The sequence below is a fragment of the Xenopus laevis genome, chromosome 2S (assembly GCF_017654675.1).
Source record: "Xenopus laevis strain J_2021 chromosome 2S, Xenopus_laevis_v10.1, whole genome shotgun sequence".
Classification (NCBI taxonomy): domain Eukaryota; kingdom Metazoa; phylum Chordata; class Amphibia; order Anura; family Pipidae; genus Xenopus; species Xenopus laevis.
Genome location: NC_054374.1, coordinates 133057972 through 133076352, shown reverse-complemented (window position 1 = coordinate 133076352; position 18381 = coordinate 133057972).

Below are 18381 nucleotides of genomic sequence, written 5' to 3'. Positions count from 1 at the left end.
AAATTGACCAAACTCCCAAACCCCAATCCCATTAAAGGACCAGTAACATAAATGTTTTTTTTTAAATACATTGTTTGTTTTACATAACGAAAAAAAAAACCAAGACGCAAATTAACTTTAAATTCGCAAAGTCTTTATAAAGAAATCATTTACCGACACTCCGCTTGTGCTCCTCTTCAGAAAAGGCGACAGGGCGACGATCCATCGTGCGGCACTCGATTTCTCCTCCCTGACTATCTCATATACAAGGCAGGGACGAGAAATCGAGTGCTGCACGAGCACAAGTGGAGTATCAGTAAGTTATTTCTTAATAAAGACTTTGTGAATTTAAAGTTAAATGGTTTTTTTTTCATTATGTAGAAAAAAAAATTTTTAAAAAAAGATTTACGTTACTGGTCCTTTAATTTACCAATATAGTATCTGTTTGAAAAAGTTGGTGTGGAAAAAAGTTGCGACAAAATTGTGCGTCAATTTGAATCATCCAACTTTTTAGAATTGTCACCTGGAACACTCAACTCAATTATCAAATTTTGCCTGACAACTCGAATTTGAATTCAAACAGCAACAATTCAAACTATCATGAATGTACAGGTTTTAGCTGACGTATTTTCGGATTTAGGTATTTAGCAGTTCAAGTTTTTTTTCCTCTAAAAATTTCAGGTTTTTCCCCTTTAAATACTAGACCAGAAAAATCTGAGGCTTAATAAATAGGCCCCATCATACCAGTGCTTAAAAATGCATAGGGTTTACTAGATAGTGTGTTGGGTCTCACGCAGATGAAGGATCTGTCTGAGTATACCTGGGCAGGGCCAAGGTATAAAGGAGGCATGCCCAAAATAGATAATCAATTGTAATGAGGCATGATATTTTCATTACACCATTTTTCATTACATTACACCATTAAATGACAAGCATAGCGTTTAGGAAAGAAGTCTGGCATGTAAACGGTTAAATAACCAATAACCTTTAGTAGTTTTAGAGGTTTTTGAAACCACTACTTAACTCACTACCAAACCACATATGTAATAAAATGTATTACAAGGTCTGAATCTAAGAAGCATGAATGAAAAACAATACTGAACGATCGGGAAAAAAAACAAGAAAACATCAAAAACATTTGAGTTTTTTGGACTAGCAAAAAAATTAGAAAACTTCTAAAAGTCCGAATTGATTAAAATGGCCCAATAGGATCAGCACAGCCTCCAATGACTTCTATGGGACCTCGACAACTTTTACCTGGCAAATTTTTGTATTAGAGTTTTTAATATTTTTTTCACTTAATAAATCGTGAATTTTAAGAGTTTAAAAACCACAAATTTTTAGAGAGCAGTGAAAAATAGAAATGAAATTTGAATGTTAAAAAATAGCCCCATAGACTTCAGTGTAGATAAATTATTGTGTTTTAAAAATATTAATAACATCCTACAAGGGAAGCCTTAAATGTTTCATGCTTAGGGTGGTAATTAATCACAGGCTTAATTGGTAAACAGAGTACACACTATTTAAAGTAGCCATAACCAATCACATTACACATGGCAAGTGACCAAAGTCACAAGTCAACTTAATAGTAGGTTTAAATTTATTTTTATGGCATTCCTACACATGTAAATTTGAGCAATTATGGGATTTTAGTGTTTTAGCAGAGACAATTCTCAGTATTGTCTATTCTGTAATTAAACTATGAGTACAACACTGTGTATCATTATCCTTAGATTTGTTGATTGAAAACAAAAATGAAATGGTGAATGAATCATAAATCTCACTCGTGTGAGAAATCAACTCACTGTGAAAGATCCAGCCACCCTATATTAATTATGCAAAACATTAAATGAAATATTAAACCAATGCATCACTGAATGTGAGTAACCAGGGACCTGTTGTATATTGGTCTCTGCTCCTCCTGCTTGAGCCACAGGAGTCAGTATGGTGTCAGCTTGATCCTGACAGAATATTGTCTGTGACTCTATCCAGACTTCCTGATGCTGGATTATTGGCCATTCTGATGACCTCAATCCTTCAATTCCTGAGATCTTGATCTTGATTCTGAAACATTGTTCCTGATCCTCTTGCGACCTTGTTTCTGTGACCATGCTCATGCCCTTCTTCCCACTGATCTGACTTCCTGGTTCTGGCCTTGGCCTGTTTTCGGACTCTGTATGTTTGCTGCTCGCTCCTTGACCTTTGGCCTGTTATACAGACTTGATTCTTGCTGCCAGCACTGACTCCTGGCCTTTTTCAAGGACTTGTTTTTTCTGCTCCTTTACACTTTTCTGCAGATGTACTGTATGTGTGTTTTTTTTATGTTTTTTGTTAATTAAACTTTTGTTTCAAGCACAGATTTATGTGTCAAGTGTGGTGTTGGTTATATAGCACATTGGCCAAATCAGTAGATATTCCTAACACTGATTCGGTGTTCTTTTTTGAGAAACCATGTATAAACATGGTTACACCCCTGAATCTATCACATATTTATATAAACATATTTATTCTCCCAAGCAATTACTGGACCTTCACTATATCAAATCATAGAAGAAAGAATTACTATTCATAAAAGTAGTTTTTTTAACATGTTTTAGTCTCTTTTGAATTTCCTCATGTGTGAACCATGAATCATTACTGGAATTACTATTTAGAATGAAAACCTTCACTAACTGGTTCCTCATTTGCGTAGACAAACTCTCCTTATTGCACCAGTTTAGTTTCAGCTTCTCAATAGCAGCAATGATCCAAAAATTCCAACTTGTCACAGTGGGTCACCATCTTGGAAACTGTCAGCGACATATAGAAAAAAACAACTGGAGATACAAAGTGCTAACTTTTTCACTCCCAGCATCCCAGTTCAGATGGCTAATTACTCTCGGGAATGTTCAACCCTGACATAGTGAAACCAGTTAAAATACAACCTTTATTGTGACAATTAAAATCCAAAGTACACCATCAAACTTAAACCAGTATAAAATGGCGTAAATTATGGGATAATATAAGATCAAGCTTGAATAATACAATCTTACTTGACTTTTCTATAGAACTTTATACTCAATAGATAGGATAGTTGCTTTATAGGGTGCTCCACATATGTTGGTGTTGTCCCCAAGCATCTAGATATGGGATACGAGTGCATAATTTAATATTTGAGGTTTTAAATGTTAATTTACAGAAAGATCCATATGTTGCAACAATGGGTACACCCCCACAAGGTACAACTTACATACCAAAGAGATTAATTAACCAATATTTTCAGCTGCTAGACAAGTATTGGTGATATAAACTATAACTTATTTAAGCCTAAAATCAATTGGATATTTATAAATGAGAAGTTGAATAGTATTGTGTTAAATAAATATCCTCTATTTCTTAAAGGAGAACTAAACCCTAAAAATGTCATGCCATATAGTTTCATATAGTTACATAGTTACATATTTGAATCGGGTTGAAAAAAGTTCAAGTTCAACCCCTTAAATGAAACCAGCTGTGAGGATTCAGCACGCATGAGCGTGCACGCCTAGACGGACGCCGGCGCAAACGCATGTGCGTCATCCCTATTACGACTGAACTCCGCCTGCACCGACCCCGGCTTGCCTCCCGACTATTCTTCTGCCTACCCCTCTGATTACTATTGTCTGCTACAGCTTGTGACACTCCTGCTGGACCTCATCTCCTCACATCTGGACTCTGGACAGGCGAGGCCTGACAATATCAACAATCCAGCATGAGTCCAAAGAGGAGAAATCCGTTCTTCAGACCATTTCTTGACAGATCGCTGGTCTGGCACAAGCTGTTCATGAATTACAAGGCGGATATCAGGTGATGCAAGATCAGCTACAAGCCTTGCAAGATCCAGCGGTTCATCCTGGTCCTGCTCCTGGTCCTTCTCTGCTGTCTCCAGATGATCCGGTGGCAGGGGCTTCCGCATTTCCTGAACCGAAGGTGGCCATGCCTGATAAGTTTTCAGGAGACAGAAGCACCTATAGGACTTTTATCAATGGGTGTAAGCTCCTGTTCACTTTAAAGCCCCGGACGTACACTACTCAACAAATTTGAGTGGGCGTAATAATTTCGCTCCTTCAAGGGCAGCCTCAAGCTTGGGCTCATCATCTTATGGAACAAGATAGTCCTATTTTGGCATCTACTGAGACTTTTATTCAAGCTTTAGGTGCTATCTATGATGATCCTCATCATATTGACACGGCGGAAATCGCCTTAGGTGCGCTTCGTCAAAGACAGAGACCGGTGGAGGACTATTTTGCCGAATTTAGGAGTTGGGCTCCTGACACAGAATGGAATGACAGAGCTCTGAAACGGCAGTTTCCGCATTGGTCTCTCTGAACTTCTCAGAGATGAGCTAGCTCGAGTGGGAATTCCGGATTGTATCTGTTGGCAGTCCAAATTGACCGAAGATTAAGAGAGAGACGACAAGAGAAAGTCTCAGCCACTCAGCATCAAGCTTGCGGATGGCACACTGACGTCTTCTGGTTCTATTTCTTTTGAGACTCAGTTTCTTTTTGCTTCTCATGTCAAGCATTATGAAAGAATAAAATTTGACGTGATGGACTCATTACTGTTCCCTGTTATTCTGGGTTTGCCTTGGTTGAAGCTTCATAATCCAACAATTGATTGGCATAGAAGTACCGTAGTTTTTAATTCATCCTTTTGTCAACAGAACTGCCACTCAGCTCTACGACTAAAGAAGCTTATTCTTCTGAAGAATGAAGAACTTCAAGCAGTACCTGTCTGCTATCATGATTTCCTGGATGTTTTCGATGAAAAAGGGGCTGATTCTCTTCCCCCTCATAGAGACTATGATTGTCCAATTGACCTTCTCCCAGGAGCCCCTATTCCTTTTGGCAGGATTTATCCACTCTCTGAACCTGAACTTCAAACACTCAAAAAATACATTGATGAAAATCTGGAGAAGGGGTTCATCAGGGCTTCCACTTCACCCGCTGGGGCCGGAATTTTCTTTGTTGAAAAGAAATATCACACATTAAGACCGTGGATTGATTTTAGGGATCTAAACAAGATCACAATCAAAAACCGTTACTCTTTACCACTCATTCCAGAGCTTTATCAAAGTTTGGGTCAGGCCAAGATTTTTTCCAAATTAGATCTCAAAGGGGCTTATAATTTGATAAGAATACGCAAGGGAGATGAATGGAAGACAGCTTTTCGTTCTCGTTATGGTCATTTCGAATACACAGTTATGCCGTTTGGTATTTGCAACGCCCCCGCTACGTTTCAACATTTTGTAAATGATATTTTCCGTGATTTACTTGATCAATTCGTTATTGTGTACCTGGACGATATTTAGATTTTTTCTTCATCTTTGGAACAACATTGTGAACATGTTAAAGCAGTTCTTTACCGTTTGAGAAAACATCATCTTTATGCAAAGGCCTCTAAATGTGAGTTCGAGAAATACTCTATTGAATTTTTGGGATTTGTTGTTTCTGCTTCGGGATTTCGAATGGATGGAAGCAAGGTGGATGCAATTCTTAAATGGCCTCCTCCTAAGGATCGGAAGGGAGTTCAAAGATTTGTGGGCTTTGCCAATTTCTATAGAAAATGTATTAAAAATTTTTCCTCAATAATCAAACCAATAACAGACTTAACTAGTCTCAAGTGAAAATTCTGTTGGTCTCCTAGTACTCAGGAAGCATTTGAAAAGCTGAAAGTACTTTTCACCTCTGCTCCAATTCTTATTCATCCGGATCCCTCTAGGCCTTTTTTACTTGAAGTGGATGCTTCCGAAGATGCTGTGGAAGCAATTCTTTCCCAGAGAATAGGTGCTAAGGACATTGTCCATCCAGTTGCCTTTTTTTCAAAAAAGCTTAGTGCTACTGAAAGGAATTATGGTGTGGGTGATCGAGAGCTACTAGCTATCAAGTATGCTTTAGAAGAATGGCGGCACTTATTGGAAGGAACACTGCATCCTATCTTAATTTTTACAGATCACAAGAATCTGGAGTACCTAAGATCAGCTAAACGACTAAATCCCCATGAAGCCAGATGGACTCTGTTCTTTTCTCGGTTCCAGTTCCATATCACCTATAAGCCGAGTTCAAAGAATGTGAAAGCTGATGCCCTTTCATGTCAATTTTCTGAAATGGAGACGACAATCTTTCCTACGACCATTCTTCATTCAAAGAATTTTTTACTGCTGCAGTCTTCTTTTCTCAAAGAGGTAGAAAAGATTCAGCAATCCATTGAGGACTACCCACATTCTAAGTCTGTACATATAGTATAGAAGATGGAACTCTGTTTTATGAACAACTAATTGTTGTTCCTTCTTGGCTTCGAGGTGAAGCTTTGAGACTTATGCATGATCATCCTTTGGCAGGTCACTCAGGAATCAGGAAAACTTTGGATCTGGTGAGGCATTTTTTCTGGTGGCCATCTGTGGTGAAAGATTGCATTTCGTATGTACGCTCCTGTGAAAATTGTGCCAGATCAAAGACATCTCATCTTAAACCGATGGGGCTCTTAAAACCATTAAGACCACCTAAAGCACCGTGGAGTTCCATATCTATGGACTTTATAGTGGAACTTCCTCCTTCTAGTAAGTTCAATACTATTTTTGTTGTGGTAGATCGTCTTACAAAATTGGCCCATTTAATACCACTTCCCCATCTTCCTTCAGCGTCTGAGACTGCAGATGTCTTCATCAAGGAGATAGTTCGTCTTCATGGTCTGCCCCGAGAGATTATTTCCGATAGAGGCACTCAATTTACCTCCAAATTCTGGTCTACACTTTGTAAATCTCTGGGAATCTCTCTACTCAAATCCTCTGTTTATCATCCTCAGACCAATGGGCAGATGGAGAGGACGAATCAAACGTTGGAACAGTACATCCGGTTTTTTTCTACCTATTTACAGGATAATTGGGCCTCGATTCTTCCCCTGGCTGAATTTTCGTATAATAATTCCATTCATTCTTCCACAAGACAGACACCCTTTTTGTCTACTTTTGGATTTCATCCTACGATGTTTCCCGGTATCTTTACTGAAGTCTCGCTTCCTTAGGTTCAAGACAGATTATCATTTCTGAAGGAGAACATTGAGGTGTTACAACAGTCGATTCACAAGGCTCAACTCCAGTTTAAAGATTTTGCTGACCGAAAACGAGATGCAGAACCTGGTTTTCAAGTAGGAGAGAAGGTTTGGTTAGCTACCACAAACCTTCACCTTCCTCATCCATCGAAGAAGCTGGCTCCTAAGTTTGTGGGTCCCTTTTTAATTAAGAGGTGCATTAATTCTGTTATGTTTGAACTGGAACTCCCGGGTTCTATGAAAGTACACCCTGTATTCCATGCCTCCTTACTGAAGAGGTTCCATCCAAGTCCATTTCCCAGTCAACATCCGGTTCCTGCTTCCCCTATCATTTGCCAAGATGGGATTGAATTTGAAGTAGGACAAGTTTTGGATTCTTGGCTCCGTTGGGGGAAATTACAATACCTGATCAAGTGGAAGGGGTTTCCAGATGAGGAGAATTCCTGGGAACCTGTTGGAAATGTCCACGCTCCAAGACTTATCAAAGCCTTTCACAAGAGTCCTCCTGAGAAGCCTTACAAGGGTGTCCGGAGGCCACCCCTAAGGGGGGGGGCAATGTGAGGATTCAGTGCACATGAGCGTGCACGCCAAGACAGACGCCGGCGCAAAAACGCCTGTTAACGTGAACGTGCACTGCGTGATGACGCAGGACGCAGGCGTCATTACGTTTGACGCCAAAATACCCCTTTAAAAGGACACTCAGGGAAAGGCTCTGTGCTTGTTGATAATTTAACCTGCTCCTGAACTTTTTGGAAACCCTGACTTCTTGATTCTGGTTTTGACTCGGCTTTGGATATCGACTTTCGACTGACCTCCGCCTGTATTTGACCCCAGCCTGCTTTCCCGATTACGACTGAACTCCGCCTGCACCGACCCCGGCTTGCCTCCCGACTATTCTTCTGCCTACTCCCTCTGATTACTATTGTCTGCTACAGCTTGTGACACTCCTACTGGACCTCGTCTCCTCACATCTGGACTCTGGACAGGTGAGGCCTGACACCAGCATCCATACATACACCCCTCCTTACCTTCACATAAATTATATATACCCATACCTATACTAACTATAGAGTTTTGTATCACAATAACCGTTGATATAATGCCTGTCCAAGAAATCATCCAAGCCATTCTTAAATGACAAGGAAAGTTAAACTAAAGAAATAGACTAGAAATGTTGTACATTATGTTTCGGGCTTCTGTACCAGACAAGTCAACCACTGCCTTTAATCAGGGAAGATCTGTGTCTCCAAAGATGCCCCAGTAGCTCCCCATCTTCTTTTCTGCTGATTCACTGCACATGATCTGTGCTGTTGTCAGTTACTGAGCTTAGGGACAGACACAAAAAATACTGAACACATACAATATAAATGTCACAGTATAAGGCTGATTAGTAATTAATATGGATAATTATTACATGGCAGCACAGAAACCAGTGCAACTAGCATCAGAATTTAACAATCAGCTCTGTAACATCATCTTATATTACAGGCCAACCTCATTTTCTGCTTGATAATTTGCGACGACCCCTAAGCTTAGCTTCTCAACAGCTGCTCAGAGCCAACTAAAAATGTGAGTGTCACTTTCCAAGATGGTGTAGTAGCAGTGATCCAGAACTTCAAACTTTTCACAGTGGGTCACCATCTTGGAAAGTGTTAGCGACATATAGAAAAAACAACTGGAGATACAAAGTAGCACACATAATATCTGAGTGATAACTTTTTCACTCCGAGCAACCCAGTTCAGATGGCTAATTACTCTCGGGAATGTTCAACCCTGACATAGAGAAACCAGTTAAAATATAACTTTTATTGTGATAATAAATATCCATAGCGTACCATCAAATGACTATACACACTCACTGCTTGACTATCAGTTACGCCGTGCTGGACCATGTCGATAAAATGCACAATTAAAAACCGCATATAGTGGACAAATGGTGGACCACTAGTAGCTGAACTATTGGTGTTGACTGTCAATGGGTATATTTTACTTGGCACGTCTCAAACCAACAATCAGAAGCCCCCCTCCCTTCCAATCTTCCCATGAGGCACAAACCTGCCTATTTACGTTGGGAGTGTTTCAGAGCTTATCTCACCACCCTCCACATGCGACGCTCTACATGTTTCGCAGTGTTACCGCATTCTTCAGGGGCAGTGACGCGTGCTCGTCATCTGTTGCATCAAATACAGTCGCTTCAGTGTTCTTTTGCATGGAGTACTTCTTCCTTCATCCCATCACTTCTGGATGATTCTTAGCCTGGAAAGTTATGCAGTTCACTTCTCAGAGCAGGACGCATGCATTGCCCTTACTAGTGCTGTATATACCTAATGTGCATGCGCTGCCCTTACTGTTATAATGTAATGAAATTCACTGCAGTTGAATAAGATTACTAGAGTAGGAGATGTGAATTTACTAAAGGTCGAAGTGACTAACACTGGCAAAAAATCACCAGCGTGACATAATTTCGGTACTTCGCAATTTACTAACGGGCGCAAACTTCACTAGCAAAAGAGACTGATGCTTGCGCAATCGCCAGGCATAGTTGCAAGTTGCCAGGCAAAGTTGCAAAGGGACATAACTGCTCAAATTCACAAAAAATTTTAAACGTTACCTCTTGCACCAAACTTGCCTTCGCCACCTCAGACCAGGCGAAGTGCAATAGAGTAGTTAGGACTTAAAATTTAGTTGAAAATTTTTATAAGTCCCAAAAAACGCTGGAGTCTTTCCCTTTTTTCAGTGTGATAGGCTGCAAAAGTGCGTAAATTTTTCTGTGGTAACCAGCTTCCCCCCTACATTTCCTAACATATGGCACATAAACTATACAGTGGGCTCATGTGTAGGGCAATATAACAACTCTATTTTATTTTATTAAGGTTTCCCAGGCTTGTGTAATGTAATGTATTTGCTGCAACATATACGTCCATTCAACTTTAACTTCCTGCCGTATGCAAATTAGCCAATGCTAGCGCAACTTCGCTGTGCTTGCCGAATTAACACTAACGCAACCTTGCCGGTGTTCGGCGCCCTGGACGCAACTTTGCATGTTAGTGAATTAGCGTTGTCTGAGAGAATTTTTGCCTGGCGAAGTGTTGCGCTGCCTGCGATGCTGTCGCTGGCGAATTTTCGCCGCTTAGTAAATTTACCTCTAAGGAGTAAAGGACCAGTGCAAAGAGTAAATCATCCTTGGCATTATATAATGTTGCTGACAGAAGTAACGAAATCTTGCAACACTTCAGGTCCAGCCTGCATGAAGTCAGTGTGGCAATGTATGCACAATAGATACATTAATGTTACCGTTGTGAGATCCATTGATGTGATTTGCAATTGATGTATTGCTTTCATTTTTTACATGTCCCACATGTTCTAGGATCCTCCTACGGAATTCCCTCAATGTTTTTCCCACATATTTCATACCACATATGCACGTCATTACGTATACTATGCCAATCCACAAGGTTGTAATACTAGGTATCCATATAGAAAAAGTTCAGATGTCTAATTTTCTCGGGAATGTTCAACCCTGACATAGCGAAACCAGATAAAATACAACTTTTATTGTGATAATTACAATCCAAAGTGTACCATCAAATGTCAGCTACATTCACATGCTCAGTGGGCTTTGAGTCGCTGATGATATGCTAAGCTTAGCCGTTATCGCAAATTATAAAGCAGAAAATGAGGTTGGCCTGTAATATAAACTGATGCTACTGATAATTAAATTCTGATGCTAATTGCACTGGTTTCTGTGCTGTCATGTAATAATTATAAGTATTAATTACTAATCAGCCTTATATTGTGACATTTATATTCTGTGTACTGTAGTTGTAGTAGGTCCCTAAGCTCAGTAAGTGACAGCAGCACAGAGCATGTGCAGTGAATCAGCAGAAAAGAAGATGGGGAGCTACTGGGGCATCTTTGGAGACATAGGGGCAAATTCACTAAAATCCGAAGTTGCGCTCAGGGGTAGCGTAAGGTTGCGAAGTTGCGCTAGCGTTGATTCGCTAAGCAAAGTTAAGCTAAAGATGGTTAATTAGCATACAGCGCCAAATTCAAATTTCAATGGAGGAATACGTACAATCACTACAAATGCCTGAGAAACCTTCAAAACATCAAATACATTTTTTTTTTTGCCCTACACATGTGCCCACTGTATAGTTAAGTTGCCATGAGTTAGGAAATGTAGGGGGGAAGGAGGGGAGCCCCAAAAATGTTTTTGATCTTTTTCAGCCTATCACCCATAATATAGAAAACACGCCAGCGTTTTTTGGGACTTAGAAAAAATTTGAACTTTTTTTGAAGCAATCCCTATCTACTCTATTGTGCTTCGCCTGGTCCATGCTATGATTACTATTCCCTAAATGCTCACCCACACAAATGCTAGAGATGAGTTCAATATTATTAGTTATTACAAAATCCAAAAGTGAGTTATTCCTTTCAAGATTGTCAATTGACCGCAGTGTTGCAATTTGCTGCACTAGTGCTCTAACTCAAGCCCCCATACACCACTGGGTTCTCGGGTTTTCTCCGATTCACTTTCATCTGGTATGTTATCTATGGATTGGAGAAAAGCTGATGTCATTCCTATATTTAAAAAGGGATTACGATCTCAGCCTGGCAATTATAGTCCAGTAAATTTGTAGTAAGTAAGTAAGTAAGTAAGTCTGTGGTGGGCAAATTATTTGAAGGCTTGTTAAGAGATCACATTCAAAATTTTGTCCTAGTGAATGGCATTATGAGCAGCAATCAGCATGGCTTTATTAAGGATAGGTCACATCAGACAAATTTAATTGCTTTTTATGATGAGGTAAGTAAGATGCTGGGCAGCGGGGGGGGCAGTAGATCTATTTGGATTTTGCCAAAGCATTAGATACCATGCTCCATAAACTACTGCTGTCTAAACTATGGTCTGTTTGGCTTAAAGAAGTTGTTTGCACATGGATAGGGAACTGGCTACAGGATCGGGTACAGAGGGTGTTTGTTAATGGGACATTCTCTACTTGGAGAAGGTTCTTAGTGGGGTCCCTCAGGGCTCTGTTTTGGGTCCACTTTTATTTAACTTGTTCATTAATAGGGATGTAGCCAACTGTTCGCCGGCGAACTTTGACTGTTCGCGTCCGCCGCAAGTTCGCGAACGTCGCGCGACGTTCGCCAATAGGCGTTCGCGTCAAAATCGTTCGACCATTCGACCATTCGATCGCTAAAATCGAACGATTTTCGTTCGATTCGAACGAAAATCGTTCGATCGAACGATTAAAATCCTTTGATCGTTCGAATCGAACGATTTTCGGATGTTCGAAGTTCGCGAACAGTTCGCGAACTGTTCGCATTTTTTGCCAGTGTTCGCGAACGGCGTTCGCGAACACATACTCGGCGGTTCGCTACATCCCTATTCATTAATGACTTAGGGGAGGGTATTGTAAGCAATGTTTTGTAAGCAATGTTTGCAGATGACACAAAACTATCCAGCCCAATTAAGTCCATCCAGGATGTGGCATCCTTGCAACAGGAACTTGACAAACTGGCAATCTGGGCAGCTAAGTGGCAAATGAGATTCAATGTTGATAAATGTAAAGTCATGCACCTGGGATGTAAGAATATCCAAGTCACTTATACCCTTAATGTGACTGCACTAGGCTAATCCATAATAGAAAAGGACCTTGGAGTCCTTGTAGATAATAAAATTGGCTGTAGCAAGCAATGCCAGTCAGCAGCATCAAGGGCAAATAAGGTCTGGAGCTGTATTAAAAGGGGCATTGATTCATGGGAGGAGGGGGGTCATTCTTCCACTTTATAGAGCACACAGCTAGGAGGAAAGACTGGCCAGCTTGGGATTTTTCACCCTTGAAAAGAGGCGCTTAAGGGGAGATATGATAACTATGTATAAATATATAAGGGGATCATATAATAATCTCTGTAATGCTTTATTTACCAGTAGGTCTTTCCAGCTGACGCAAGGTCACCCATTCCGATTAGAAGAAAGGAGGTTCCGCCTAAATATTTGGAAGGGTTTTTCTTTTACAGTGAGAGCTGTGAAGATGTGGAATTCTCTCCCTGAATCAGTGGTACAGGCTGATACATTAGATAGCTTTAAGAAGGGGTTGGATGGCTTTTTAGCAAGTGAGGGAATAAAGGGTTATGGAAGATAGCTCATAGTACAAGTTGATCCAGGGACTAGACCAATAGCCATTTTGGAGTTAGGAGAAGGAATTTTTCCTCCTCTGATGCAAATTGGAGAGGCTTCAATGGGGTTTTTTGCCTTCCTCTGGATCAACTAGCAGTTAGGCAGGTTAAAATAGATTTAAAAGAATGAGCTTGATGGATGTGTGTCTTTTTTCAACCTAACTTACTATGTTACTATGTTATGACTGTGGAAGAGGGGCCCCTCCCTGATTCTCTGCGCAGAAGTCTCCCAGGAATTGTCTCTCCCTAGGCGCATACTGAGCAAATCTGAGAGATATGCTGCTCATTGGATGTAATTAGACGAAAGTCTTAACAGAAGTTACAGTGGTGCATGGAACAGTTGGCGTTTAATATCAAGTTCTGCGATTAGTACTGGTACTACGTAAAATGATCTTATTCAATATGCTGTTAAGCACTGAACTATAACTCTCACTCTAGCAAATCCGTGAACCTAAGGATATGAGAATATAGTTAGTCTGCAGCTGATGCATCTCTCTTTTAAATCTTTTCAGTATACATACATCAAGCTTTTGAATTTTGAATTTTAATTATATTCAATATTACCAATTAAGTATCATTACCTGGATTTTGGGGGATGAAGTCCTATTGTATTATATGTTTTATATTATAGTTTACATCTGTTGTTATTTGAGAGTTAAAGCAAAAATGACAATAGGCAGTTTATTTCCCATAAAAGGAAAACTATACCCCCAAAATGAATACTTAACCAACAGTTTGCATCATATTAATTAGCATATTAAAGAATCTTATCATACCTGTGAGTGCCCGTTCTATTTATGCACGTGATGTTGACGAATGTGACTTTTGCGCACAGACCCCACCTCTGCTGCTAGATTTGATGGTAAGTATCCGGCAGCAGGGCAGTTTTTTTTTTCAGCATTTTTTTTTTACCACATAGTCATCCAAGTGCTGCCCCCTTAAATTATTAATTATGGCAATAATAAAATGTGACTTTTTTTCACCATAGTGTAGTTACAGATGATGATACTGAGTTGATGAAATATTATCACCACCCTAGGCGATAACTCTAGATCTACTCCTTGTTCTGATCATAACCCCATTAAAGGGGAACAGAATAATTTTCCTACGTGTATTTCACAATTATTGACCCAATGAGATACTAAATATATGTGTCAGTATATTATATAATAATCATAAGAAAATAATATGCAATACGATTAAATCAGTATAAATTTATCACTAGTCATAAGCAACTCTATTGCGATTCGCTTCACCAAACAATTCACAAAACCACAGAAACATTTGCAAAATTGCAACATGTCGCTGAAATGCATTAAAAATCATGCATTCAATAATGCATTGAAATCTGTTTTTCCAGTGCAACAGCCCATGTTTTTTCAGCATAACAGACATGGTGAAATTTAGCATGAATTTGAAAAAAATTCCCCTACTTTTCATACAATTTTCTTACATTTCATGTAATTTTCTTACATTAAGAAATCCATAGGAATGTTGAGAAATTATACAAAACCCACTAAAAGAACATATTAGATACATATTAGATATTTCAACAGTCAGAGTTTTCCATCACTACATAGGTATCATCATCAGCCTTCAAGAACCAGTCTGCTTAAGCTACCTGATATTAAGCATAAGATTTCTGCAGATACTAATAACCATGTGTTATAAATGCACCAAATTTGCACACATGCAGTAAGTAACCCATAATAACTAATAAGACGTTTACCTGCTGATTTGCTGTTCTATTCTGCAGCTGGACAAACATAATGCCTTTTATTACATTACACAGACATTTACTTTTCAATGGACATATTGCACAAGCTATTTTGCTACTGCTTTTAATTTTTGTCTCTACGTTTTATTGTTCTAACTATTTTTTCTTAATGCATTTGTAGTTTTTGAAGACTCCTCTATTCATTCTTTATTCTGACACTTGCTTGGCTGCTATATAAGTTAACCATCAGCTAATTCTTAGTTAAAATTCCAAACTGGGGAGATCAAATATTATACGCAGTAAACCATAAAAAGGGTGAAAACAAAATATATAATATCAAAGGGTTAGTTCTCAATCAATTTAGCACCAACATACAATTAATTGTATTTCAATCGATTGTGTTATATATCAATAATTGAAAAGATTAAGGTGCTCAAGTGCTATAAATCAGGTGATGCGACCCGCAATAAAATTTATCTACACACAATTGATGAATAATCTAAAAGTTCATGGTTCTTATATGAATTAAATAAGGTGCTAGTGCTGTAGTTATACTTTTAAAGTGAGTTCATGGTATCAAACAATTAAAAATAAAGCGTCAGCAATTCATGAATAAAAGTTAGAAATGATAAAATAGTATAGAGGTGGAGTTGTCCCGAAGAAACTAGCTGCGTTGTTCTAAGCCCTGGGACACCACACGTGGGAGAAAAGGCAGAACACTGAGGACTGTGGTCTCGTTACTACGTTTAAGTGTAAGTAAAGCTAACTTTGCTATAAAACCAACAAATCCTCAGTGCCTTAGAGATATGAGAATAAAAGGAATGAATGCTGCGCTAATAGCGCTACAATTCCATTAAATTTCTCTAGATCCGAGATTCAATTAAAGTTTCAAAAGGTAAGATGAGCTTTTTTTTTTTTTTTTTAAAAAAGAAGTGTTTGAAGGCTCGCCGACGCACGTTTCGCTTACGCTTTATCAAGGCAAATGGGTTTTTTATCCGTCACATGGCTTTTTAAAGCTTCAGCGTCTGACATCATAGAGATCTCGTTGAGATCTCGCAAGATTCTGACACCCTCCCCTTATGGGAGGAGATTACCTAATCATTGAGCCTGGTTGTATTCCTGAGACAAACTGGAGTGATTGACATGTTAGGAAAGCTGTGAGTATCATGCTGACAGGTGTGCAGCAATGATGCTGCACAGTGTGAGAATCTCGTGAGATTCTCACACTGTGACCCAAATTTTGCTGCCTGAGGCAAGATTCTCAGGCCGCCTCATTATAGAAGTGTAATAAGCAAATTGGAGCTCCCTTACTTGCATGTTATAATGATGTTTAAGCTTTTTGCCTCCCCCTGTTTGCCCATTTTGCCTTTTGGATCAAGGATTGCAAGAAGCACTTGATTCAAGGGGAAATTTGCCGGTCTCTGCACTCCAAAAAGGAGGGCAGTAGTCTATGGCCATTTTTCAAATGCACCAGCCAGTGTACAAAGTGCAAAGAAATGAACTTAGCAGTCTTTTTTTGCACTTTGAACACTGTTTTGGTGCATTGTTTGATTTGATTGTTTGATTGTTTGATTTGAATTGACTCCTAGTGTTTCATTTAGTAATCAGCAGTAGACAGAAATATACAACAAGGACACTTCCAGCACCAGTGCTCAGGTATAGTAAATCAATTTACAGCTGGGGATATTGTGAATCCTACAAGAGATAGAGTAATGTAAACAGAACCATGTAAAAGCACAACAGTTTGTATATACAGACTATGACTTGAAACTCATATTTGTATTTTGAACACTAACCTCCACAACAGGCTAGAAACTGTAGAAAACAGTGTTGGACTGGCCCATCGGGATACCAGGAAAACTCCCGGTGGGCCAAGGTGTCAGTGGACCCTCCTGCTTTTTAAGATTTGGCTTTTTTCATGGTCATTACCAATTTCTATGAGAACAAAGAGGATAAATAGATGGATTGATAGATTATAATATGTAAAGAAAAGAGAATAGAGGTTGAGTGAGGAGAGGAAGAATAATAGTACTGAGAATGGGCCCCTGGTCTAAGGTCTTTGGGTGGGCCCCTGGTGTCCCAGTCCGACACTGTATGGGGGCCCACAAGGTAACAGTTCCAGTGGGCTGGCGCTACATTGCAGTGATGGGTCCAGGAATTCTTCACATGAATAGTTTTGGTCTGTAGATTTGATGGTCCAGTCATGATCCAACAAAGCACTCTGACCTTTTTGGAGAGTTCCTCGCTTACACTATTCTCTTCTGTGGCGCAAGAACAAGGAAAAATTTAGTGGAAGCAATGGGGAAACATTATTCTACATATGCAAAGTAATGTAATGTGTTAGAAAACATGTCATTAACTCATTATCTCTCATAAAGTAGGAGGAATGCTTGTCCATTGACCCCATATTATAACTCCACATATGCTTACTGCCAGATAGGTTTTGTAAATTTTATTTGGGTGCTTGAGAACACAAATATAACATGTTGCACAATGAAAGTAGATCTAATGCTTCGAAACTTTCCAAAACTATGAATGAAACGTTTTCATCCATTTTAAAGAAATTTGTAAATGTACTGTGGTAAAGCAGTATCTGTCAGTCTTTTGCTAAGATGGTTGGCAATGCAGGAAGTAGGGGGAATTCAGTGGATATCCAGTCCATCCATAACGTCATTTTATCTCCACATTCCTGAGTTTGGTTTATTCCACCCCAAAGATTTCTCTCCTAGCAACTTCTTTGTCATTGGATAGAGGAGTATGTATATTCAGAATGGGAAAATCTGTGTTGTTCAAAATGTCTGCTCTGTCCTATGACAGAGAGAGAGAAGCTGAATAGAGAGGAAGCTCCAGTCTAGGCTGGCAAACAGGCAGAGGGAGGGGTACATTTAAATGTTGTGCAAAATGCTGGGGTTAGATGAGGTCATGGGCCATATATGCCGATATCAGTATGTCATGAAATAAGGGCTACTGGGGTCACTGTATCACATTGCTTATACCATTGTGTCACATATTGCTGAGGTCACTGTGTTGTGAAATGCTGGAGTTTCTGTAGCATCTATTGATAGGGTTATTGTGTCTTGAAATGCTAAAGTTATTGTGACTGTGGGAGAGGTGCAGGGCCAGATTTATATAGTGGGCGCCCCTAGGCCCACAACCGTTCTTCACCCCTGTCCCCTCCAGGGGGAGAGGAGCAATGGGGATTGGCGCACGGGAAATTAAAAAAATGATTGTATCTCCAGCGCATCCCCAGTGTTTTTGAACCAATGTGGGTGTGGTTGGGCAGCATGCCGCCCCCTAAAATCGTGCCACCCTAGGCCCGGGCCTAGGTGGCCTTTCCACAAATCCGGGCCTGGAGAGGTGTTCTATGCTTGGAGGTCACAGCACTGTCCCATGTAAAGGCAACCATGAACTCTAAAGTGGAAGTTCTCTTTGTTGAA